The 27,831-nt window shown below is 41.5% G+C and overlaps 1 long non-coding RNA gene across 1 annotated transcript in view; it reads left to right on the top strand.

The window, feature by feature from the left end:
* Positions 1 to 7,455: 7,455 nt before the first annotated feature.
* LOC116484753 (uncharacterized) overlaps positions 7,456 to 27,831 on the top strand; it is a 38,842-nt gene continuing 18,466 nt past the window's right edge. Inside the window, exon 1 of the long non-coding RNA XR_004252658.1 lies at positions 7,456 to 7,658. This is a non-coding gene — a long non-coding RNA (uncharacterized LOC116484753). The remainder of the gene's footprint in view (positions 7,659 to 27,831) is intronic.

The raw sequence follows: 27,831 nt of genomic DNA, 5'->3' as shown, positions 1-27,831 counted from the left end.
TGTGTCAATTGCTGATGGGAAAACTGGGGAATGGAGCAATTCTGTGACTGAGTTGGGGCCAGATGCATCTTTTTTATAGTGAGAATAGAAGCTTGCTGGCATAGTGGTTGGGAAATGAATTAGTTTTCTATTACTGTAAAATGAATTACCACTAACTTAGCGGTTTACAACATAACAAATTTGTCATCTCATAGTTTCTGCAGGTCAGGGTCCACTGGGCAGAAATCTTAGTGTCAGCTAAGGCTGCAGCTCTTATCCAGGTCTTGGAGTCCCCTCCAAGCTCACTGATTGTTGGAAGAATTCATCTCCTTGCAGTTGCAGAATTGAAGTCTCCATTTTCCTGCTAGCTGATGGCTGGGGACCACTCTCAACAACTAGATGGTGCCCACAGTTCCTTGCCATGTGGCCCCCCACAGGTTGTTCACACCATGGATATTTTCTGTCTTCCAGGACAGCTGGAACACAACTCTGAATTTCTCTTCTGTGATCTACCAGGGAAAATGCTCTGCTTTTAAAGGGCTCAGGTGATTCGTTAAGGCCCACCTGGATAATCCTCTTCTCTTTAGGTCATGTGATATGGAACCTTAATTATATCTACAAAATCCCTTTAAAATAATATCTATATTAGGCCAGGTGTGGTGGCTCACACCTGTAATTCTAGCACTTTGGGAGGCCGAGGTGGGCAGATCACCTGAGGTCAGGGGTTGGAGACCAGCCTGGCCAACATGGCAAAACCCCATCTCTACTAAAAATACAAAAATTAGCAGGGTGTGGTAGCGAATGCCTGCAATCCCAGCTACTGGAGAGGGTGAGGCAGGAGAATTGCTTGAACCCGAGAGGTGGAGGTTGCAGTGAGCCGAGATTGCGCCACTGTACCCTGGCCTGGGCAACAGAGTGAGAACCATGAGGCTCCGTCTCAAAAGTAAATAAATATATAAATAAATAATACTACCTGTATGAGTGTCTGATAGAAAACCTGAGAGAAAGTGTGTGTGTGTGTGTGTGTGCGTGTGTGTGCATACCAGGGGCTGGGAAACTTGGGGGCCATGTTAGAATTCTGCCCACCACAGTGGACCTGCCAGGGCCTCAATTTCCTCTTTGAAATTACTGTGGCACTTGAAACCTTCTCAGGAGAAGGTCATTCCTTTGGGCTTAAGCTTCATATTTCTGAGTGTCTTATAAAATTACAGTCATGTATCCCTTAACAACGGGGATGCACTTGGAGAAAAGTGCTGTTAGGTCATTTCATTATTGTGCGAACATCATAGAGAGTACTTACACCAACTTACATGGTATAGCCTCCTACACACCTAGGCTATGTGGTATGGCCTATTGCCCCTAGGCTCCAAACCTGTACAGTATGTTACTGTGTTACTGTGCTGAATATTGTAGGCAATTGCAATGCAATGGTAAGTATTTGTGTATCTAAACACAGAAAAGATACAGTAAAACTATAGTATAAATGACATAAAATGTCACACCCATTAGGACAACTCCATTAAAATTGTCTGGGACCAACACTACATACGTAATGTGTCACTGACCGAAATGTTCTTATGCAGCACATGACTTTGCTACAACTACTTCCGTAATACCAGTTTTGAGCACCTGATATTTGCTAGGCACTATGTATTATCTTATTTAAATTTTCACAGCAGCCCTGTGAGAAAAGTGGTATTATTCCATTACGTAAATGGGGAAACTGAGGATCAGAGAAATAAAAGTACTTGCTCAGAGTTACATAACCATTCACAGATGAGGTTGGTGTTTACATCCAGGGCTATCTGACACCAAAGTGCTGGTTTTTCTCACATACTCCTCTACCTGTCTATCAGTCAGTGTTCTAACAAAAGAAGCACAGCACCCTCAAAGAGGTATAATCAAAAGGAGCTTAAATAAGAGATTATTTTTAGAGGTGTGGGCAGGATTAAGAAAATCAACAAGAGGAGAGAGTACCTGAGGGCTAGGAGTAGCAGGAAGCCATGACCACCTATAGGCCTGGAGGGACAAGGAGGGGAAATAGAAATAACAGAAGCTAGAGAAAGCTGTAGCCAGGGAGGAACCCAACCCTTGACAAAACCTGGCCCTTCTTGGAGAGGGGCTGAAACAAATAACCTAATTCTCTCATCTGCCTCCAATTTCTTGTTAGTGCTTTTCATTGGCCAAACCAAACTCGAAGTTAGAGGACAAGAGAACGCAGGTGATTCAGTCCACTGGAGTCAGGCTCTGGGGGCACTGAGCAGGACAGAGTAGGATGGAGGGAGGTTCTAGAAAGACAAGTGGAGAATAACCAGAATAATCCATAAAAATGCAGGTACCCCTGCAGGGGCAATGCATGGCAAGCTTCTTGAGGCCAAAGTGTCTGTCTGATGTTTTTTCCTCTTAATATAATTTATAGAGACAAATACAGATGCTCAACTTACAATGGGGTTAAGTATCAACAAACTCATCCTAAGTTGCAAATATCAGAAGTGGAAAATGCATTTAATACACTTAAATTACTGAACATCCTAGCTTAGCCCAGCCTACCTTAAAAGTGCTTGGAATATTTACTTTAACTGACAGATGGACAAAATCATCCGACACAAAGCCTATTTTATAATAAAGTGTTGAACATCTTATGCAATTTATTAAGTACTGTATTGAAGTGAAAAGCAGAAGGGTTGTATGGGAACCTAGAGCTCCCACTGAATGAGTTTGGCTTTCAAACCATTATGAAGTCAAAAAATCATAAGTCGAACAGTCTGTACTTAAGACTTCACTTATCAGTAGTTAATATCTTGACAGGTGTACTAGGTTGCTAGGGATACCATAACAGAATGCAACAGGCTGAGTGGCTTAAACGACAGAAATTTATTTTCTGACAGTTCTGGAGGCTAGAATTCCAAGATCAAGGTGTCAGCTGGTTTGGTTTCTTCTGTGGTCTCTCTCCTTGGCTCGCAGGTAGCTGCCTTCTTGCTGTGACCTCACAAGGTCTTTTTCTGTGCGCGTGCATTCCTGGTGTCTCTTTGCGTGTCTACATTTCCTTTCATAATGACACGAGACATATTGTAACAGGGCCCACCCTAATGGCCTCATTTTAACTTAATCACCTCTTTAAAGACCCTACCTCCAGATCCAGTCTCATTCTAAGGTACTGTGAGTTAGGGCTTCAACCTGTGAGCTTGCAGAGGGGCACAATTTAGCCCATAACAGGGTTGGCTTATGAGACTAATTTCTGATTAGCTAAATGAGAATGGAAAAGGTAAGTTGAAATTGGAGGAGAGGCAGGGGAAGGAAATATCCATAGTGTTTTGCTCAAGAGAACACTTCTGAAGTATGCTTTGGTTTAGGGGACTCTCCCTGCCCATGGGCAGTATTCAAGCACTGATGGGGTAGGAGTGAGGCGACATCACGGACAAGGATCCTAACAGGCAGGAGATGCTTATTTTCTAATTTTGCCTAGAAATACACTACCTGGACCCCATAGTTATATAGAGCAATAATTTGAACTACGTTTTCTAAAAGAAGAATGCCCTCTGACGTAAGATGGACCAAGAAATCATTAAAATCAAACGATGTCAAGTCCACCTGTGATCATGAAAACAGAATCTAATACCCCAGCAGTGACTCTCGATTCTCCCTATGCATCAAACTCTGTTATCAAACTTTAAGAAATAAACATATAGAGACGTGGCCTTTATCCCTGGGGATTCTGATAGAGTAAGCCTGGAGTGGGGTCTTGTGTATTTTTTACAGTTCCATAGATGATTCTAGTGTCCAGCCATGGTTAAGAGACACTGGCAAATCTTCACACAGTGGAGTTGTCTATATATGCAATTGAACACAGGTGAATTCAACTCCAAGCGCTCAGAGAGAAATGCGAGTTTGAGAATGCCAGGTATTTTCTGTAACCGTGCAACTCATGGCACACAAGCCATGGAGTACGTGTGACCAGGAGACTGAAGCAGGGAACCTACTTTCCTGTGATGGCCAGAGTGTGAGTGCTGCCACACCAAGTGTGAGAGGCTGATGTTTTAGGTAGATATTTTTGTACATCATGGTTCTTAATTCAAGCCAACAACTTCATCTGGTACTCAATTGAAGAAACAGCAATTCCTATTCCAATTCTAGAAGAGAGATTGTCTAGGTTGGCCTTATTCAGAAATTGGTAAATCAGAATTGAGCAAGGCCCCTTTCAAGAGATTTTTAAGCCTGATTTTTGACTGTATGAGAATTACTCCTTAAAAGCTAACTTTAGAGTCTAATCTCTATGCAAGATATAATTCCACGGTATTAATTTCACATACCTTGTAAAAAGGAGCATTCCAACATTGCTTTAAACTGAGTGTTCTAAACTATTTTATTCCTCCAACATAGCATGAATATTTAATAAGTGCTTACCATGTATGAGGATTGCATGAACAAGACACAGAACTCCCCACCTTTATAGGGTTGCATTATCATTGTGGAGAAAGGGATGAAAAGCAAATAATATATTGTACATGAGGTGGTTAAAAGTAGACTAAGGAAAGGCCAGGCACGGTAGCTCACGCCTGTAATCCCAGCACTTTGGGAGGCCAAGGCGGGTGGATCACGAGGTCAGGAGATTGAGACCATCCTGGCTAACACGGTGAAACCCTGTCTCTACTAAAAATACAAAAAATTAGGCGGGCGAGGTGGCGGGTGCCTGTAGTCCCAGCTACTCAGGAGGCTGAGGCAGGAGAATGGTGTGAACCCGGGAAGCGGAGCTTGCAGTGAGCCCAGATCACGCCACTGCACTCCAGCCTGGGCGACAGAGCGAGACTCTGTCTCAAAAAGAAAAAAAAAAAAAAAAAGGCAGACTAAGGAGTGGTCAGGAGGTAGCAGGAAAATGAGAAGAGTGCAGCCTCCTGGTAGCCAGTACAGAAAGCGTTTCAAGAAGGAAAGAAAGATCAAATGTTTGCGATCAGATGTTTGTGTCAGGCAAGTAACAGGAGCACCTGGAGTTGCCACTGGATTTGGCAACAGGAAGGTCATGATGACCTTGACAAAGGCAGTTCTGAAGGAGCAACAGGAATAAGAGGGTCTGACTGAAGGGGGTTCAGAGAGAAACACTGTGTAGTAGACACTCTTTAGAGGAAAGATGCATTTTTTTAAATGTCCACTTTCAATTCAAGGCTGGGACAAACTCCATATGTGAAGTGATGTGTGAAGGGGAGAGGACAGGTCTGTTCACCAGTGTGGGCTGATCTAGACCAAGGCACTCTGACCTTGGGATCTATCTCCCCATTCTCCCTTCAAATGCCCTTTTCCACTGTCCCTTTCCCTTCAAGGTCTACTGATCGTTGGTTCAAATCCTGCTTGATACCACCTCTAGCAAAGCACAAATCACTTCATTTCCTCTTATGTATTTGCACTGTGAGCCTTATTGCAAAATGAGATGTAAGACACGCTGTCTCTCACTTTGCGAGGATGTCTTGCATTTGCGGCAGGAAGGAGAGGCTTTCCAGGTCAAGGAATCTTCCCAATGACTCCTCAAATCCAGCGGTATCTGCAGCTGCCCATGCGGCCTGTGGATAAGGCTCAGCTTGCTAAAGCAAGCCTTAAGTGTTTCTAAAAAAGGAAAACCAAAATGAACTCAAACAGAGAGGAACAACCTAACAGGTTTCTTCCCCGAGTGACAGGGAGGAGGTAGCAGGCTTCATCTTTCCTCCTCTGAGAGGCACTAATGCTTTAGGGCCTCAAAGAATGCCCCAATTTATACAACTCACTTCTACAGCATTAAGCCTGAATGGCATTTGGTGGCAGATAAAGTCGCTCTGTGTCACACAGTGGAAGGCTGTGTGGCCAGATCTTGTTTAGCATTACATTTAAAACCTGGAAATCAAATGATATGTCCAGATAACTTCTGTGGTAAGCCCCAAACCAGTTATGCTTCAGGTTAAGCCTCTGCATTTTTAAACAACATGCCTTTTATTCTCTCTAGGCCAATAGTCGGACCTTCCTGCCAGCAATATCAAATAGCAAGAGGCTGAATGTACCCTCTGTGTGTGCATTAAAGGATCAACAGCCGAAGGAGGCAGTGCCTCTCTGCTGAGAAAATCTCCATCTTTGATATCTCTCCTCTACAAACACATCAATCAGAATAGCTCATTTCCTCTTGATTTCTGGAGTGATTTTCTAATTCTTAAAATTTTACGAACAAAAACTAAACAAACCTAAAGCATGCCATCACCCTGAGCAAACAGAGCTCTTAGCTTTCTGAATTTCTTTTTCTTATGTCTCACTCTCGAACAGACCTTTCCTTCTTGAAGGATGTCCTCTTATAACATCTTGCTTCTCAGGGTCTCAGAGAGTTTGAGTGCACTAGGAGAATGGACAGACCTTCCTGGTGGCTTTCCGGGGCAAGAAAATAATCCCATCTTGGCTGCAAAGACAGAAAAGTAAACACGATTTGTTTATGTTGTTGAATCTTCATGTTATTGCCAAGGAAACCGGGGTCTACGAGACAATGCAATGTCTTGAGCAAACTTGGAGACATACTCATAAGGCTGAGGGGGCTTGTGATGATGTATGTCCCCTGTGTATGATTCTATTTCCTTGGGAAAAAGGTCTGGCCCTCCCTTCTGCCTCCCGTTAAGGCATCTCCTGTTAGGCACATGTGATCATGGTCATACCAGGCACCAGGAGAAGCCTTTAAGCATCTACCTTGGTTTCCTGCGGGCAGTGGAATCAGCTTCCATTTATGGTCGTGGCTCATGAAGGAGTAGCTAAGATTTCCTTCTGCACATGCTCCCCTGAAGAAATACTTGATTCAGAGAAGAAAAAGTATAAGCTGGGACACTGAGCACATTTCAGTCCGCTGGGGACAGGGACACACCATTTGTAGAACTCCACTATGCATCATTTTATTACTTTAGAAGTAAAAGAAGAATTTTTTTCGTCATGCAAAAAAATGTTGCGGTAGATTCTCTTGCTAAAAGAGTCATTTAAATATTACTGGTCACGTCACATTGTAGTTGTTTGGAAATAATTATATCCATATCACAGACAGTAAATAATAGATGTGCGTTCACTAACATTTTCTTCATGTTCTGTTTTAATATGGCAAACTTAGAAATAATTTAATCTCCCAGTAAATTGAAGTGGTGGGGGGTTCTTCACACAGAAGACTGCAAGTTATTAATTCCGGGCAGTCTTCATCTTGTACAATTAGTCACTGTTTGCAGCTGGAAATGTTTTATTAATTTTCCATAGCAGTTGATTTTCCACAGTTTTCTCAGTTTAAATTAAGCAGTAAGAGCTGCTGTTTCTTCTTAAATAAATTTTCTTTCCACAAAAATACATGCCTCTGGCTATGTCAATTTTCCCATTTGATTAAAGTGCCAGCAGGCAATTAATAACTTAATGCATTTTAAAGTACTTTTGGAAAAAGTAATTTGAATAGCCAAACTTGTGTATTCGAATGGATTGTTACAGAAGATTTAATAGGCATTGGAAAATCCTGGAACCTTGGGAAGGACGAAATGAGGCCCAGAAACCATGTCTGGGGACCTGTGGGGTGGTCTTCATGAAACGCCCACCATGAAAGGCTTTCAGCTCCAAGAAAGGCACTGGCACTCACACTTGGGGGGCTGATGACTGCCACTGTCCAGGAGGCTAAAGGAAGAAAGGCAAACTCAAAAAAAGACAACCACGTGAGTGTACGGCAGACTCAGGGCTATGATGGTATGGTCTGAGGAGGAAAGTGTCTAGGGAAAGCCATCTAAAAGCCAGTGAGACAACATGAGTAAACCTTGAAGACACAATGCTCAGTGAAATAAGTCAGACACAAAAGGACAGATATATGTTGCACCTGTATGAGGTTCCCAGGATCACCAAATTCACAGAGATAAAAAGTAGAACGGTGGTTGCCAGGGGCTGGTGGGAGGAGGGGATGGGGAGTTAGCATTTAAGAGGGATAGAATATCAGTTTGGGATGATGAGAAAGTTCTAATGGATAGCCGTGATGGTTACACAGCAATGTGACTGTACTTAATGCTACTGGGTCACACACTGAAAAAGGGTTAAAATTGTAACTTTTATGATAAACATATTTTACCACAATTTTACAAAAAGCAATGAAGCTTATTCTTACATTCATGATGTCATCACATTCATGACTCATAGTATTATCTGTAGTGAGAATTAGCAGCTTCTGCCTGGCAGTGGCATCTCCAGCTGACCTCCATTTAACTGACTCAGCGGCTCCACCCACACTCCCTTCCAGCTGTAGAACATTTTCCACTGAGGGTCCGGCAAGCTGAAAGCTCAGCATCAGTGCCTACGCTCATGCGTTCTGCTCCCCCTGGTTTGCTGTATGCCTCCTGAGATTCAGCTAGGATTGTTTCTGATATGGTTTGGCTGTCTCCCCACCTAAATCTCATCTTGAACTGTAGTTCCCATAATGTCCATGTGCCGTGGGAGGGACCCAGCAGGAGGTAATTGAATCATGAGGGCAGTTACCCTCATGCTGTTCTCGTGATAGTCAGTGAGTTCTCACGAGATATGATGGTTTTATAAGGGGCTTTTCCCTTCTTCCCCACCCCCCTGCTTCACTCTGCACTTCTCCTTGCTGCCACTGTGTGAAGAAGGACGTTTGCTTCCCCTTACACCATGATTGTACGTTTCCTGAGACCTCCTGAGCCATGCTGAGCTGTGAGTCAATTAAACCTCTTTCCTTTATAAATTACCCAGTCTTGGGTATATCTTAATTAGCAGTGTGAGAATGGACTAATACAGTTCCCAAACCTGTTCACACCTGGTTATTTTAATTATGCAATTTTATTAAATATTACATAAGCTGATGAAATGTGAGCTCACAAAGATAAAGAGTTGTTTTTATGAAAACCAAGTTGAATACCTTCATAAAACCTGATAAAGGTGAGCTCTAAAAAAATATTGCAGATATACTAGGTATGGACAAAGTAAAGTTAAAGCTTGTGGGAAAATCATAAAAACTTCAAAAGGATTCTGAACTTAGGTTGCTTTACAGGTGTCTCTAGGTTTTTACTCCACTTGAAAGAGACTGAAAGTGGAAATCATGCATGAAGTAATACGGCCCTGTTTTAAGCCAGTGCGATGACTGGAGCTTCAGCAGAGTCATATGCAACAGTAAGGCCTTGACTCACTGCCCAATTGCATTGGATAAAATAACTTTCACCAAACTTTCAAGTGTCGGAGCAGAGCTAACCAATATTAATTTACATGTCAAAGCCAATCACTTGGTAGTAACTAATTAGCATGCTGTGTTGAGAAGTATCCTGAAATTACATCTGGACTCAGTAAGCAGGAGTCCAGATGAACAATGTTTTCCAGGGGCGTTCAAAGGAATAAAGTGCCATATATTCACCATGACAGATCTGGAAAAAGATAGATAAGCACAAATTTAAAACCAAACATTAGCTGCTATTTTTTTTAACTTCCTGCCGGATCTAAGCCCAAGTCTACTTTTATTCTCACAAAATGGCATAAGTCATCCAAAGCACCCTTGTTACTTCCAACCCTAGAACTACTTACTCATGATCAGAATGAAATGCCCTTTGCCTTATAGAAGAGTCAACCAGGTTTCACAGATCCTGTCGACTGACCCCAAGACTCTTTGCTAGAAAATTATATACTATACACAAATCATCTTTCTAAAGAAATGTCAACGATGTTGACAATTGTGTTGGACTTCTTTTGAAGAGTCCACTGTTAGGGACTAGCCAGTTAATTAGCTAACTGCTTTCAGTTAACTGCTTGAAGAAAGGTGTAAAGTGCTTTTAAAAAATGTTTTGAAGAATAACATTTTGTGTCTGGGAGGAGGTGTCAGATTACTTTTCTTGCACTGAACTGATATGTTTCTGACAGCCCTTATGTAGATATTGGATCATGTTCCTGGTCTCAGGAGAGAAAGGAATGGTGATTTATGTTGTGGGTATCAGTTTTTCACACATCTTACAGTGTGATATGCACCAGCTGAGGGCTTCAATTCACTTAGTGAAATAGGAAATGGCTGCTGCCTTGAACTGGTTTTTAAAGTCATGAAATAATAGAATTAGTGCCAGCACTAGCGATTGCTGAGAAGCTGAAGGTGAGTTAATGTGCCATGTTTACTATCAAGCATCAGAAAGTCAGTCTGGGTTTGCGTTTTAGAGAACTTCTGAGAGGAGAAAGAAGAATTTAAAAGTGTCAAATCATTTTCCCCCTCAGGAAACTTCTTTTATTTAGGCTTTTTCTCATTTTTTATGCCTTGTTTCTTTGGCCATTCAATTTAAGCGTGTTTTGTTGTTGTTGTTGTTTTATAGGTTTTTGTACAAAAGGGGTGCTATTAGCTATATCTCAGTATATCAACAAGTTTCTAAGTTCTAGGTCTCTGAGAAAATCCGTTGCAGCTTTTCTCACCTTAAAAAATTTTAGTAACTTAATAGATAACAGAACTGTAATGAACTACAAAAAGGAGCTGTATCTGTTAAGATTAGCTTTGGCTGCATGTAATAGCATGGCCTAAACAAACAAAGGCTTAAACGAGATGGAAGTATTTTTCTTTCACACATAATAGTAGTCAAGACCATAACATCATGTTGTAAATCTCAAATATGCACTATAACATTTACTTTAAAAAAAATGAAGTCAAGGGAAGGCAATCCAGGGCTGATACAGCACTCCATGGTCATCAGGGACTAGATATGCTAGCTTGCTGCCCTGCCATCATTTGTGTTGTGTTCCACAGTGGCTGCTCAAGTCCCAGGAGTCATGTTCAAGAAAAGAAGAGTGCACCCTCTCCCTTTGAGGGCACTTCCCAAAAGTTGCATGCAACATTTCTTTTTATATATCATTTGCCAGACTGTAATCATTTGGCTATGCCTAACTGCAGGGGAGATTGAACAGCATATCTTTTGAGTAGATGACATGTCTAGCTAAAAATTAGGATTTTTTTTACTAAAAAAAAAAAAAAAAAAAAGAATATTGGAGGTAAATAGCATTCTTGTCCCAGGGAAGCATTCCTAATCTATGAGAACAACTTTAGAGAAGCCAACTTTTATACTTACCTTCCAAGTTCCTTTGAAGATATTATGAAGCTACATACATATTGGGGTAGATGGATCCTTGGAGAGATTCAGCCTGTAATTTCTGCACTAGAATTTTGTTTGTAAAGTACTTATGCTCCTGTCGCCACCACCATCTTCCTACCAGCCGTGAAATGGTTTGTCTGTTTCAAGGAGGCAAGTTTAGAAAGCTTTGGCAAGTTTTATCTTACTGTGCTTTGCAGGGGAGTCCCAAACCATCTGTGTCCTACCACTCTATTCCCAGAAATTTTCTAAAGAAGAAATCAATGGTCTCTTATTTTTCAACCCTAAAAATGAAAAGAAAGTAATACACATTGCCATCTATTTGTTGAAAAAGTATAGAAGTCAAGTGATTAAATGTAGAATCTAGGCAGGTTGCCATTTCTTTCTGCTACCTTTGAGTGCTGGTGTTTGTTTTTTCTATGTTGGGTATTCTTCCTTCCTTTCTTCCTCCCTCTTTCTCCTTTATTCCTTCCTTTCCTAACTCATCACAAAAGAAATTCATCAGCGTTAGTGCACGATCCTGACAAATGCAAAGGCTCCCATCTCTGATTTTTGGTTGTCTATGCAAGAGAATGCCCACGGTTTGGGCAGTGGGTGGGAGCAGCTCTCTGCTGCAGGCTTTGGCATTAGGCCACCCATCCAGGTGTTTTCCATTGCCCCTGTCCCTATTCCACTGCCAGCTATGGCTAATTTAGGAAAAGCATCTCTTTTCTGACTTTCCTAAGGCTTTTTCCTCCGGCGTTGTGCCTCTGCCAGTTTCCCCTGAGCTCCCTTGCATTGATTCCCAAAGACATCATCAATATCTAAGCTTCTCCCTTTATTCTGTGGCTTGCAGTTGTTAAGCATGGGGCAACTTTTCTGAAAAGTTAAGTGGAAAAGGTGAGTTAGTCTGTTGGATATATAATGCCCTTTACTCTTGGTTAAGGAAAAGAGCGTTCTAAGCAATAATTTTAAATCCTCTTCAATGAGTACCTTGAAGCAATGAAAGGAGTAGGAAAAAGCAAGCTTGGTGGGCAGCGTTAAGCAATTACCACTGAAAATTATTTAAGCTTAAATAACTAAAATAATTTATTTTATAAAATCACACGAAGTAATGGAAAGGATTCTGCATGGTCAATTTGCTTTCTCATGCAGCAATTGAAGAGGTAAGCAAAAATGTTGAATTCTAAAAGTCCCAACTTAGTGAATTAATATAGATTTGGGAGTAGCATTAAATATTTGAAGACGATGATGAGTCATGGCTGCACTGGATTGGCAAATGGGATTAAATGATTTTGAGTGATGCAAAAACCTAATACAATGAAATCAATGAGTCTTGCATGATGATGACTTCTCCCCCACTTCTTCTGCCGTAAAATGAATACTTTCCCGTATTATAGAGAACCACTAGAGCACAATGATTAAGAACATGGGCTCTGGAGCCAGACTGCCTGAGTTTGAATTACATCCTGCCACTTACATTCTTGGGTAAGTTAACTGAGCGCTCTGTACCTCAGTTCCCTCATTATTAAATGGAGACAATGTGTCAGTTGCTATTGTAAGTGCTTAGCATAGGGCCTTGTATGCAGGAAGCACTATCTGAGATATTTCTATCTGTTACACATGCATTCTTTGCTCTGCCTTTGCCCCAGATGTCTTTGGGACTGTGAGCTCTGGACAAAGGACATTCATCAGCTTGCTGGATGCAGAGGTCCTCACAGCAGGAATATGAGCTCATATTCCATTGTTCCCTACCATTCTTGGAGGGTGGGGAAAATCATGCATGGTATGCTAGGGAAGGGGAAGTGTCTTCTCATCGCACTCTTACTGTTCAGGATGTTCCTATTATGTGAAGAAGTTCACTGGCTGCCTCTTCTTGCCTTTAGGAATCCATTCGATAAAGACTGATTGAGCATCTGCCATATGCCTGCCCCTGGTGAAGCACTGGTGATATTGAGATTGACAGGCACTGCCTGATCTAGGGGCCACAGTGAGACACACAGCATGAGACAAGCAAATAGAGGCAAGCACACACTGTCATGAGAGCCCAAGTGATACACCAACTGGGCTTTAGAGGGATCAAGAAAGACTTTGCCCAGAAGGTGACATATTTAATTGAATGTTATACAGTTGATGGAATTTTCCAGATAGACAAGAAGGGGTATGGCAGAAGAAACCAAGTACCAAAGTTCCCAGATGTGACAGTTGGGGAACAAGTCATGTGCTATGGATCTTACTCTGGTATTAGGGTATCCCTCTGTCAAGTACGTGATTGGTCTATTTGGCACCTTTCTAGTGAAGATGAGAGAGTACAAGAGTGGTGAGTGGAACATGGGCTAGACCAGTTCCTACTGGCTCCCAGGCTGGAGCACCACATGCTTTGATCCTGCACTATGGCTCCTGCAGCTCTTTGTTACAATGTGTTGTTGTCTTTCTCCTTGAGGTCAAGGACTCCATCTGACTCTTCTGTATATATAACCCCCGGAACAGCACCTCAGATTGGAGTTCTCAAACCACCTGCATCAGAATCATATGGGGGCCATGTTTAAAAACACAGATTCCCACCTACACCCAGCTCTACTGAATCAAATGTGAGAGAGTGAGAGCTGGAAGTCTTCATTTTTAATAAGGATCTGGGGTAGAAATAAACTTTTGTAAACATGTTTTGCAGCTAATTCTAATGCACATTTTAATAAGGAAACCACTACTATAGGATCTAGTAGACAGCCTAGCATATTATAGATGTTCAATAAGAGTTTAATAAATGAAAGATCAAGTTAATATTTTGGAGGAGAATGTGATGCAGACAGGGCAGGGCAGGGCAGAGGAGTGGAAAGGCCTCCACATAGGACAATGGGCAGCTTCTTCCATCAAAGGAAGGGTTGAGTTCCTCATGGGGAAGCTGGGATGATATGGGCCATGCTGAGGGCTCTGCTCCCCAATGAGGGTTCTAGATGGAAACTATGAATCAGAGCCCTCTTCTGCCCATTGTCCCAATCTCCTGTTTCTGTCCTTGCCCTCCACAAGGCAGCTTTTCCATAGTTGCTTCTACAGGGCAGAGTCAGCCACACATTGATCTTCATAGCCCCAGTGAGCACAGAGCAGGCATCACTACAACTTCAAGGCTCGAAGTGGCTACTTCCACCCTGGTTTCTAACACTCCTTTGTATGCCTTTTAAAAAAAAGAATATATATATGTGTGTGTGTGTGTATATATATTTAGATATGTATCTCCAACTTAGATGGAGGTGGAGGTCATTATTCTAAGTGAAGTAACTCAGGAATGGAAAACCAAATACAGTATGTTTCATATATACATATGTGTTATGTTATTTATATATGTTATACATATATCATTTCAATAGCTTTTGGGGTACAAGTGGTTTTTGGTTACATGGTTCAATTACATAGTGGTGAATTCTAAAATTCTAATGCACCCAAGTAGTGTATGTTATACCCACTATGTAGTTTTTTGTCTCACATCTCCTCTTACCCTCCTCCTTCTAACTCTCCAAAGTCCATTGTATCACTCTGTATGCCTTTCATACCCATGGCTTAGCTCCTACTTATAAGTGAGAACATACGGTATTTGGTTTTCCATTCATGAGCTACTTCAGTTAGAATAATTACCTCCAGCTCCATCTAAGTTGCTGCAGAAGACATTATTTTGTTCCTTTTCATGACTGAGTAGTATTCCATGGTGTATATATACACTGTATTTTCTTAATCCACTCATTGGTCGATGGGCACTTAGATTGGTTCCATATCTTTGCAATTATGAATTGTGCTCAATAAACAGACATGTGCGTGTGTCTTCATGTAATGACATCTTTTCTTTTGGGTAGATACCTAATAGTGGGATTGCTTGATTGAATGGTAGATCTACCTTTAGTTCTTTAAGGAATCCCTATACTGTTTTCCATAGAGGTTGCACTAATTTATATTCCCACCAGCAACGTATACCCATTCCCTTTTTACCACATCCACACCAACATCTATTGTTTTTTGACTTTTACATAATGGTCATTCTTGTAGGAGTAAGGTGGTATCTTATTGTGTTTTGAATTTGCATTTCCCTGATCATTAGTGATGTTGTGCATTTTTACATGTTTGTGGGCCATTTGTATATCTTCTTTTGAGAAATGTCTATTCATGCCATTTGCCCACTTTTTGATGGAATTATTTGGTCTCATTTTCTCTTTCTGTCTTTTCTTTCCTTTCTCTCTTTCTTTCTTTCCTTTTTTTTTTTGGTTTCGTTCTTGTTGCCCAGGCCGGAGTGCAATGGCGCCATCTCGGGTCACTGCAAACTTCGCCTCCCATGTACAAGCGATTCTCCTGCCTCAGCCTGCCGAGTAGCTGGGATTACAGGCGCACACCACCACGTCTGGCTAAGTTTTGTATTTTTAGAAGAGGCAGGGTTTCACCATGTTGCCCATGGCTGTTCTCGAACTCCTGACCTCAGGTGATTCACCTGTCTCGGCCTCCCAAAGTGCTTGGATTACAGGCGTGAGCCACTGTACCCGGCCTATTTGTCTTTTCTTCTTGCTGATTTGAGTTCCTTGTAGATTCCGGATACTAGTCCTTTGTCAAATGCATAGTTTGCAAACATCTTTTCCCATTCTGTGGGTTGTCTGTTTACTCTGATGATTATTTCTTTTGCTGTGCAGAAGCTTTTTAGTTTAATCAGGTGCCATTTATTTATTTTTGTTTTTATTGCATTTGCTTTTGGGGCTTTAGTCATGAATTATTTGCCTAGGCCAATGTCCAGAAGGGTTTTTCCAAGGTTATTTTCTAGAATTTTCATGGTTTCAGGACTTAGATTTAAGTCTTTGACTCATCTTAATTTTTTTTATAAGGAAAGAGATAGGGGTCCAGTTTCATCCTCCTACATGTGGCTGGCCAGTTTTCCCAGCACCATCTATTAAATAGTCTACCCCTATTTTTACAAAGGAAAAAATATTTCTTCAGACCTCTGCAGAAAAACAGATGAATTAGCCATAATTTCCAACAAGTGGTAACAGATAAATAGATTGCAAATTCCAGGTAATAGCCGTGTAATTTAACAGAGTCCTTCCAAAGCCATGGTTCTCAAGCTTAGCTGCACATTGGAATCACCTGGGGCGGCTTTCAAACTGATGCCTGCTGGGTCCCACCTCCCCAGAGATTCTGATATTTTATTAGCCTGGGGCACAGCCTGGGCATTGAGGACTTTTTTAACTCCTCAGGGGATTCTGATGTGTCCTCAGGATTGAGAATGACTTCTGGGACACCATCATCTGAGAAATTCTGATGGTAGAGTCTTCAAGCATCCTGACAAGTCAGTCCAGGGAAGGGTAGGTGGGGGCAGAAGAGCACCAAACCACATCATCCTGCCCTGAGCTGCCCTAAAGGGTGGCTCAGCAAAGCAGCTGCTCAAGACGCTGCTAAAGTGTCTCTGGAACTGTAAGGAGATGGAGAAAACTAGACCCCCTTTTCAGGTAAAGATATGCAACAGGTTGGAAGGAACTCTTAATTAAACAGCTTTAAGTATGAAGCTTTTTTTTTTTTTTTTGAGACAGATTCTCGCTTTGTCATCAGGTTAGAGTGCAGTGGCATAATCTTGGCTCACTGCAACCTCTGCCTCCTGGGTTCAAACGATTCTCCTGCCTCAGCCTCCCGAATAGCTGGGACTACAGTCGTGTGTCACTATGCCCAGCTAATTTTTGTAGTTTTAGTAGAGACAGGGTTTCACCATGTTGGCCAGGATGGTCTCGATCTCTTGACCTTGTGATCTGCCCACCTCAGCCTCCTAAAGTGCTGGGATTACAGGTGTAAGCTGCTGCGTCTAGCCAAGTATGAAGCTTTAAGTAAGCATTCCCAAAGGGCATGCTATGAAGGGCAATGAACTACTGCTAAATTGTCTTCTTAGAAGCATGAACACACTTAATCACAGGAATTTTGTTTTGCTGGGCCAAAATGAAAAGTTAAGGGCCAAAACTGAATTGTCACCAGGAGTTGGTATTCTCCAGACTTCCCTTCTTAAGCCTTCAGCCATTCCTAGATAGTTAGCAAAAATGTAAACAGTATCAGTTTGAAAGGGATTCAAGTTACTAAGTCCTCTTTTCTTAGCCTGGACCTGACCATCAGTTCCTCTACCTCTGAGTAAAAAAGGTTCAAGTTTTCTGCAAAGACAGGGCTGTCCAGCCCAGGCTGCTGCTTGATAATAAAGAGGGATGCTCAAAAGCATGCTTCCTTCTGAAATAGCAGTCTTATTATAACTATTATAAAACTTCTAGCCAATTTAGATTAGTTCTCTAATTATGCAATTATAAAATATTTTCACCATGTTTCAGCTTTTTAAATCTCTTGACTGCTGATACTTAAACATTTTTTTAAATTTCCTTCTTTTTTAGTCAGTTTTTAACCTTTCTTAACAGATACATAAGTGAAAAGGTGCATTACCTGAAGAGGGATCCTGAGTGAAAAGAAGCATCTTTGTGGCAATTAGTCGGATGACAAGACAATAGACACCTAGAAGCCTGTCAGAGTTCTTGTAATTGCCATCTGAAGTCAGCCTGGTACCTGGATGCAACCACACACAACTAGTGTATTTGCAGGGTCATCATCCATTTGCATGGGGCATTGCCAAAAGGGCATCTTATCCTCACATACCATAAATTACTAAGTAAACCAATTCAACAAGCACTTATTTAAGACCAAGCCTGGGGTAGGTGTCTGGCAGATGTGGCCTTTCCTTTCTAGGTGCTCATAAACTTAATGAGGAGAGAAGGTACATTTCCCCATATGAAGCATTATATAGTGAACTATGTCTCAGTATTGAGGGATATAGCGAGAACACAGACTTATGTTTTAACTCAGTTCTTTCACCCGCACAATGGGGTGATAGTACTTACCCACAGGGTTGTCACTAAGTCAAATAACTATACATCATTGAAATAAGATATTTAAATACCTGAGTGTATAGTAGCAGCTAAGGAATTGTTGCTTTCTTCCCCTGGCTTAATCAATGAGATTGAAGATCATCTGGTCTAGTATCTTCGTTTTAGAGATAAGGAAACTGAGACTCAGAGGGGCAAAATGACTTGTCCAAAGTCACACAGCTAGAAAGAGGCACAGTTAATAACCAAAATAAGGAATTGTATTTTTCTTTGGATTTCTCAGAAAGGGATTGTCAGGGCTCTTCAAAATTCCACATTGCCCTGTAAAATGAATGTCCCAGAACAATGGCCTGAGGTCATTTACATGACAAAATACAAGTCCCCCACCTAGCTTTAAAGCCACATTCATCTGTTTTCAGTTGAGAAAGCTGCTAATGGCTCTTACCATGCCTTTCTCAGTTGAAGCATAGAACCAAAACATTTGCAGCCTGAGGATTCCCTCCCACTGTCTGTAGATCAAACACAAACAGAAACAGTGGGAGGCTGGGCCATCTCTAACTGAGAGAATCAATGTCAATGAAACAGACACAATCCCAAAATCTCAAAATAATGAAAACAAAGATATCCAAGTAATAAAATCTGCTAGAATCACAAAGACAACACAACTCCGATCTCAGCTGGCTCAAAGAAAGTGTCCATTAACAAGGGATTAACACAAGGGAAGTACACAACCAGTCAATAGGAAATGAAAACATTTCACACAGCCTAGTCGCTTTTGAGCCCACCCCAGGATTATGGATGAGGGTGTGTTGAGATAGTGTAGTTCTGACTAGAGAGAGTTTCCAGAAACCATCAGCCGTGTACTGGCTTAAAAAAGCACCCCAAACTGGTGTTTGTTGGGCTGAAAAGTTGGAACTGACAAGCCAGAAGTTGAGACAAAGCACTGATTACCTGCCCTTTTTAGTCTTGTCTGTTGCAATTTTCAGCAGACCCTTGGGAAAAAAAAATAAAAAATAAAAAAATAAGCCATACTCGCTGTAGTATCTTTTAAAATATGGATTTTAGTTAAAATTCCTTCATGCCAGAGCTTTTGGGAAGGGGGGAAGGGAAAGAAACAAAATAAAAACAAAACCAAAATTGTATTAGCTTATCGCAAAATAAGTCAAATGGCACTTCCTGTGCCCTACATGAAGACAAGGCAGGTGCTATGGCTTGAATGGTGTTGTCCCTCCAAAATTCATATTCAAACTTAATTCCCAAGGGAATAGTATTAAGAGGTGGGACCTTTGGGAAAGTGATTAATTCATAAGATGTAAGCATGGGTTTTGGGATAAGACCATCCCGAAGTGCCCTTGTGAATGGGAAAATGCCCTTATAAAACAGGCGTCAGAAAGCTGCCTGGCTGTTCCATCTCTTTCAACCTGAGAACATCTGAGAACACAGTAAGAAGGTGCCATCTTGGAAGCAGGGAGTGAGCTCTTAGCTGACATTGACTCTGCTGGCACCTTGATCTTGGACTTTCCAGCCTCCAGAACGGAGAAAATGATGTCTATTATTTATAAATTCCTCAGTCTAAGGTTTTTTGTTATAGCAGCAGGAATGAACTAAAACAGTGGGCATCTTTCAATTTAAAATAACATCATTTGGATGAGGTCAGAAGCAAGCACAAAAATGAATATAGTTGGCCAGTGGGCATACACTAGTACAACTATTATATTACTATAATGGCTGTGATATTCCTAGTGAATAGCCAAGCAGCCTATAGCATTGAATTAAATGTTTGCAAATTTATGTGATAAAAGTCAAATGTATCTGCAAGGTTTAAACACTTAAAAAGTAAGACAATTCTTTTTCAAATTTTTGCTCATTTTATTTTAGTGTAAAGCTATCACTACATCCATTTGATGAGTGTATCTATAATCAGGTGCAATTATTTCAGATAAAATGGACTTCGTGTGTGTGTTTGTTAATCATTAGCAATTCCAAGCAGCTTCTCAATTTTAAAAACTGGCCTCATGAGCACACCAAGCCCTGTGGTCTGAACTACACAAGTGCCTTGGCCTAGAAATGTGAGTTTCACCCCGGAAACTTATTATAAAGAACAGAAAAGCAACAGGAAAAGACAGAGAAGAGGGAATGGCCAAACTAAGAATCTCTCACAGAAGTTTAATCCAAGGAGGTTTAAATCATTGTAATAGAAAATGATTGCCAGAAGCTTATAGCTAAAGGCAAGTATTTCACACATGACAGTTCAGACACATCATCAAACATTTGGGCTGCAACGGGACAGAATATTGAAAATTGGGACTTCCCTAGAAAATCTCACTCCACAAGGGTTCCCTTATGAAGGATCTTGATGCTATCCTAGAAGAAAGTCATGTTTATGATGTCTTCTTGGCTCCTTCCTTAGCTCTGCAATTTGCAGTCTACCTCATCAGCTGCTGTCCTCAAAAAACTTTTCCTCCACATGTGTATACAGACAGGCTCATGCCAATCACTCATTTGTTTTCCAATTACGAAAATATCCCGTATCTAGTAGCGTCCATGTCTCCTAAGGAGAAAATGTGAGTTTAGCAAAAATGTGAGGCTTAGTGCCAATAACTTGCCACTTAAAGGCAAAGGATTTGAGGCAGGTCTTAGGGGCTAAAAACATATTAATAAAAGCTTAGATAGAGGGAGAGAAAAGAGTAGTCTTGGAATTGTTTTCTGTATCTAGCTGTTGGAGAAATCTTTTCATGTAAATGGTCTCCAACCCTTTTAAAAAGCACTTAGCAAAGCAGTAAGGCTTAGCATCCCTGCCTTTTTTTTTTTTTTTCAATATCCCTAAGCAGAGACTTTAATGGTGTGCAACTGAACTGCAGCCAATGGTGCAGCATTTGCTGTCATCCAGGGGAAATTACAAGGAAGGTGTTTACATAGGACGATACTCAAACTTCTCTATTTGGTGGGATTTCAACATGGTGCCTTGGGTGGCTACTATGTGCTAGTCACTGGGAATATGATTAATAAGATAGGGTCCTTTGGAGGCTGCAAAGCATTTAAGATGAAACCATCCCAAAGTAATAGATCCTATAGTTACTTGCCTAATCATTCTCCCTTTGCTCCTTGCTAAAATAATCCTGCTTTGGGTTCTTTGTTCAGATAAAAATACTGGTTCCTGGCCTTTCCTGCAAACAAGTAGCCATGAGACAGGTTCTGGCCAATGAGATGCTGGATGCGATTGTGGGGAAGCTTTAATTAAGAGAAGCAGCCTAAGCTCTCAGGTTTCTTTGCCTCTCTGTCTTTGCTGCTTCCTGCTAGAGGTGTAGCAGCCATATGGCAATGATGAATCCAAGGACAAAACCCAACATACTCTGAAGGACAGAGTGGAAAGACACAAAGAGCCTGGGACCCTGGGATCTTTGATCCCATACAGCAACCCTAGGTGGCCTCCTCATGAGCTCTTGTTGCATGAGCCAAATAAACGCCAACTTCCTTAAGCCACCAATTGTCAGGTATTCTGTTATTTTCAGCCAAAGTCATTTCTGATGATGAGCTAATGATGTCTCAGAACTTCATTTTCCTCACATGCGAAATGTGTATCTAATCTTTACCAACTTTGAAGCTTTGCCGTAAAGCCTAGTTGGTATATGTATAATTCCTAGCCCGGTGCTTGGCTCACAGTAATAATTGGAGATTATTATTAATAATATATAATGATTATTATTATTAATATATAATGATTATTATTATTCAGAATAAAATGAGTCTTTTTTGGGGGGGAAACTTAAAGAGCAGACCCAAACTTACCTTGAGGTGGCACTGTCTTCTGGGCAAGGTGTTAAGGCCATATTGGAGTGGAAACCAACTGGCTGGCTCAGCTTTATAGACCCTTACCTAGCTGGGATGGTCCATAAATAGTATCTAAAAACTGTGTCCCTCTGCTCTGACTTTAGGAGATTTCTCTGCTTATGGCTAATTCATGCTCGGTGTTTCTAACACCTGGAGAGCAAGCTGTTGCTTTGTTTATAGTGAAACCAAATCCCATGGCTGCATTTGATTCCTGAGTGGTTATCACACCAGCAAACGGCAAAATTAGCATCTAATAGAGCATTTCAATGAGAAAACAGAAACATTCTTTGGATGCGCAGTTTGCCACTCCTTTTTTAGTCAGTTTTTTTCTGAGTGTGTAAAATTGTGCTAATTCCAATTTGTTGAGTGTTATATGCATTTGGCCTTCAGTTTAGTAGACAAAATAATCATTTGTTCTTCATTTATTTAACCCGTTAATTCATGTTACTTGAAGCCTGCTGATATTTTTGGCCAGCATAGTCAAGGTATAGGGGCTTAGGCCGGACGCGGTGGCTCACGCTTGTAATCCCAGCACTTTGGGAGGCCGAGGCGGGCGGATCACGAGGTCAGGAGGTCGAGACCACGGTGAAACTCCGTCTCTACTAAAAATACAAAAAAATTAGCCGGGCGTGGTGGCGGGCGCCTGTAGTCCCAGCTACTCGGAGAGGCTGAGGCAGGAGAATGGCGTGAACCCGGGAGGCGGAGGTTGCAGTGAGCTGAGATCGCGCCACTGCACTCCAGCCTGGGCGACAGAGCAAGACTCCGTCTCAAAAAAAAAAAAAAGGTATAGGGGCTTAGAGATATATCCTGTGTAAGATTTAGAGCATCTTTTGCCATGCACATCACAGAAGAAAGGGACGGGATTCCTGCCCTACCTGAGGCCCCTTCTGGTGCTTTGCCATAACGCAGTTCACAAACTTAACGGTGAAATCTCTGTTTCTGAACTTCAGTTAAGCCAATTTGGAATGTAGTAAATGAAGGCTGAGATTCAGTCAGGACCAGGAAAATACCCCACCTGTTTGTGAGGGGCCTGTTTGAGGAGCGATAAGTAGAATAGGTAGCTATAATGAGCTCTCTTGGTCAGTTAAGTAGAGGTTTTCATGCTACAAAGATTTTAACCGGCTGGGTGCAGTGGCTCACGCCTGTAATCCCAGCACTTTGGGAGGCTGAGGTGGGTGGATCATGAGGTCAAGAGATAGAGACCATCCTGGCCGACATAGTGAAACCCCTTTTCTACTAAAAATACAAAAATTAGCTGGGCATGGTGGCACATGCCTGTAGTCCCAGCTACTAGGGAAGCTGAGGCAGGAGAATTGCTTGAATTCTCCTGGGAGGCAGAGGTTGCAGTGAGCCGAGATCACGCCACTGCACTCTAGCCTGGCGACAAAGTGACACTCTGTCTCAAAAAAAAAAAAAAAAAAAATTTAACCAACAGTTCCTGAATATTTTGAATTTCCCAGTTTTCTAGAGGAAGGTCGATGCTATTGTTGTCCAATAGAAACATAATGCAAACCATAAATACGAGCCATATATGTAATTTTAAATCTTCCTATAGTCACGTTTTTTAAACAAAAATATATAGGTAAAAATAATTTCAATAATGTATTTTTCTTAACTGAAAAATATACCTAAAATATCATTCCAACAAGTAATTGATTAAAAAGTAGTAAAATTTTTTACATTCTTTTTTTTTATACTAAGTCTTTAAAATCTGGTGTGTATTTTATACTTGCAGCATATCTCAGTTCAGACTAGCCACATTTCATGAGTTTAACAGCCAAATGTAGCCAGTGGCTAACATATTAAAATGTCCTGTGCTGTCTTGACACCTGCAAAGCTGACCTAAACCAGCATACATCAGCTGCAAAGCCGACCTGTAAAGTAAGCACCATGAGATACTAAAAAGCACCATGAGATACTAAAAATATTAACAAAAAAAGAAAAATTATGGAGAGCTACAACTAAACATTTTTGGACAATGTAAATGTAGGAGGGCTAGGAGACAGCCCAAATTCTTCCAAATATGCTTGAAAAATTGACTATAAAACTCTCTTAAAAAAAGTATAGACACATGCTGATGTTTTGTTTCCTTACCTTGTGGGTGAGGAAGGGAATGCCGCCCTATGGTTCTGGAGAGAGCTGAATACATGATGCTGGACACTCAGTAGATGTGATTGACAGCAGTTATTAGTCGCTGTCTATCACAGTTTTGGGGGACTCCCAAAACTTAAAGGCAATTTCCTCTGCTCTCTTCCCAAAAAAGTAGGAATGGCTCCATAAGCAGCTAGTTCCCCTGGCAGCCAGAGCAGCCACTCCCCACCTGGTTCTCAACCTAATGAGCCATTTCCCTGCCAGCCTGTGGAATTATCCAAACAAGCCAGTTACATCCTCCTGTGAGAACCAGGAGTCATCTTCCCATCTTGTTACTACAACACCAGCCTTCCACAGTCTCTGCTGGTTCACCTTGCTCCTGAGTGCAACCCCTGCATGGCCCTGGCTGGCACGCAGCATCCTCCTCCCTAAGTAGTTGAGTGTGAATATATGCGACTAATAACTGCTGTCAATCACATCTACTGAGTGTCCAGCATCATGTATTCAGCTCTCTCCAGAACCATAGGGCGGCATTCCCTTCCTCACCCACAAGGTAAGGAAACAAAACATCAGCATGTGTCTATACTTTTTTTAAGAGAGTTTTATAGTCAATTTTTCAAGCATATTTGGAAGAATTTGGGCTGTCTCCTAGCCCTCCTACATTTACATTGTCCAAAAATGTTTAGTTGTAGCTCTCCATAATTTTTCTTTTTTTGTTAATATTTTTAGTATCTCATGGTGCTTTTTAGTATCTCATGGTGCTTACTTTACAGGTCGGCTTTGCAGCTGATGTATGCTGGTTTAGGTCAGCTTTGCAGGTGATGTGTATTATCTTATTACACATCTTCTGGTCTTCAGCAATCATGCTGATGGTGACCAATCAAATTATTATTAGGCACTAACATGAATTTGATTCAAAAACAAAGGCCTGCTCCATGGGTGGGATGACAAATACCTGGCCAGTGTGCTGCCACTGCTCTTGCTGTGCCTGCAGCAAGATCACCCAGCCAGTTCTCCACCCCAGAATCCTCTTGATATTTGAGATGAAGTCTGATGGTCACATCTGGCCTAGAAACTCTGGGCTATCCTTGAGCCTTCTTCTTGATCCTTAATCTGTATGCAGTGATCAGTGGACTGTCTCTCTACCCCCACCTGAATCATTCCGCCGCCAAAACCTCTTTTGAATGTGTGTCCTTTCCTCTCCATGAATGAAGGAAATAATGTATATCGTGGTCCATTTCCAAGACAAAGTGCCTTAAATTGGCTTATGTCAGCAAACTACAGAAAATACAGGATATACTTGGCCTCTGCTTGGATAGCCGAGGCCTGCTTGCGGGGCCCTCTACCCTTAGTTGCCCTCACCCTAGCCAAAGAAATTTAGTCTAAGATAAAAATTTACTAGCCTGCAAAATAGCTTGCTTTTGTCTGTTCTTATCAGCCTGCCCAGCTACTTAGGTCATAAGTCAAATACTTTAAAACCCCCTGAGCTGACTAGGTTGCAGCAAGGCAACCCTAAAGAAAACACCTAAAGCCCCAACCCAACAACCCATAGGTGACATCCAGGAAGATTGTGACCCCATTGTACTCAGCCTATGAGAAACCGGAACCTGTGAGGGAGCTGCGCACTAGGGGATAAATTGCTTGTTGTAACTGTGCTGGGTGTGCCTGCCCATCAGACACTTGATCTTGCAAGACCATCATTAAAAGCCTCACGTTCGCTATTCTCAGGTCTCTGGTCCATTCTTTGGGTTTGGATGGGTGAGTTTGTTTCTCGCAATGAACATTGTGTGATCTCTAAACCAGGTTTTTGTTGTGTCTAAGGTGATCTATCAGACTCGAGTTCCAGTGGGTCTTTCTGCCTCCAGACTCCCTGGAGTCCCCCCCTCCTCCACTCTGCTGCCTATGTGATCCAAAACTCCGAGCTCATTGATGACTTTTTGTCTTAAATACCTCCAACAGCTCCCTGCTGCTACCTAATATCCAGATATCTTAGCCTGATAATCAAGACACGTAATTAAGCCCCAATCTATCATTTCATTTTAACCTTCAGCTACATCTTCTCATTGATTCCCCTTCCAAACTATTTCCCACACTCCAAGCAAATCTGGCACCTTCCTACCCCAGTGCATTTATGGAAGCTGCTCTCCACTTCACTTGGTCCTAGGTGCTACCTCAAGGAAACAGAGATTGAATTGAATGTGTTAAAGGAAAACCACACATTGCAATGAGGTATGTTGTCCATGAGGGAAAGATTACTGGAGGCTAGTAACCCCCTGAAAGGTAGGCCCTTGTGTTCCTCACTAAGTCCTGCCAAGCACCCTGAAGGCTGTTGGAGAATTGGGCCTTCAGCTCAGGAGACATTGCCAGCCACAATCCCTTGAGCTGTGAGCAACCCAAACAAGGTAGAGTTTTTTATTTCTCTCATTCAAGACACCAAAATAGGTAACATAATTAAAAAGAATGTAGCCTTCTAAGAGACAAATTGCATGTAACTTCCTACAGTCTAGGCCCTAATGAATAATAAATAGTATGTCAAAAAAAGGTACAAGATCCTAGAGAATTTAGTTAATTAACTAGTTAATTAAGTGTTTAGTAACTTAATTTCTTAATTAAAAATATGAAAGGAAAAACCTGCTTCCGCAGTGCTGTTTTCTGTGTGCATTTCAGATATGAGGCCTTGGGCAGACACCTGTGGGCAGAACAAACAGTGGGACACACGAGGAAGCTGCCCAGGTTCTTGTGCGCTGGTTGTGCACACATCCATTCACCCAGCCATGCTAGTGGTGAAGTCTGTGTAAGCCAGAGGAAGCACAGAGTCATCAGCCGCTCCCAACAGATTTATGTGTGTGATTTGTTTATTGATAAAAGTAACTGTAAAGAAAAAGTCCATCTATAAACCCATAATAACATAAAAATTGCGTTTAACTTCATATAGTTTATTGCAGCCCAACTTTGTGAGAAAGGATTCCATAACACTGTAGGGTAAAGAATACCATCTTTGTATTCATTTCAAAGGAGCTATCAATGCCAACATAAGCAATTCGTTATTTAGCCTCTCAGGCCTCAGTTTTCTCATCTGAACATTGTAAAATGCAAACAAGTTAACTAAGGATGTAATAAGAAAATCCATGTTATGTACATACACAACTTATGCGACTATTACCATTATTGTAAATGTAATATACTTATATATTTTAAAATATATTTATTTTTATTTTTCCAACTGTCACGGAAATTTATCTTGGAGAGAAAACTGTCTCTGATTGGAAAAATAATTTAGTAAATGCCTGCTACAGAATATTGAGCCCCAAAAGTCTTTTGTTTTGGTTTTGCTTATTTTTCTATATCACAACCCCGCCAGTAATTAGAGTCAGAGGACAGAAGTTTTTTGATATCTCTAGTGCCTGGCACCTAATAAAAGCAGAAGGCTTCTCTATCCACAGACTGGTGGCTACACATCTACTTTTGGAGTTTCATTTCACGTGTCAGTTATTTACTCACATTTTTCCAGCCTGGAGAAATTTTAGATTTATGTCCCTGATAATAGGTGCTTTATACAGAAAACACAGAAACATAGCGGGGAGAAGCCTCACCAGGGAGGAAAAGGGGCACAGAAGAGAGAATGTGCCAAAACAAATTTATCCCACTTCACCACTTCCTAAGAAGGAAGTAAATATTTATTGGGTGTCTAATTCACAACATGTACTTTGCTGAGTACTTTATATAATATTAAAAACAGCATTTGCTATTATTTATTAACTAATAACCATTTGCTGGCCGGGCGCGGTGGCTCACGCTTGTAATCCCAGCACTTTGGGAGGCCGAGGCGGGCGGATCACGAGGTCAGGAGATCGAGACCACGGTGAAACCCCGTCTCTACTAAAAATACAAAAAATTAACCGGGCGTGGTGGCGGGCGCCTGTAGTCCCAGCTACTCGGAGAGGCTGAGGCAGGAGAATGGCGTGAACCCAGGAGGCTGGAGTGCAGTGGCGCGATCT

Source organism: Hylobates moloch, unplaced genomic scaffold (genome assembly GCF_009828535.3).
Source record: "Hylobates moloch isolate HMO894 unplaced genomic scaffold, HMol_V3 SCAFFOLD_16, whole genome shotgun sequence".
NCBI classification, from domain to species: domain Eukaryota; kingdom Metazoa; phylum Chordata; class Mammalia; order Primates; family Hylobatidae; genus Hylobates; species Hylobates moloch.
The sequence above is the reverse complement of the archived record's forward strand: the minus strand, read 5'-3'. Positions and strand labels throughout refer to the sequence as shown.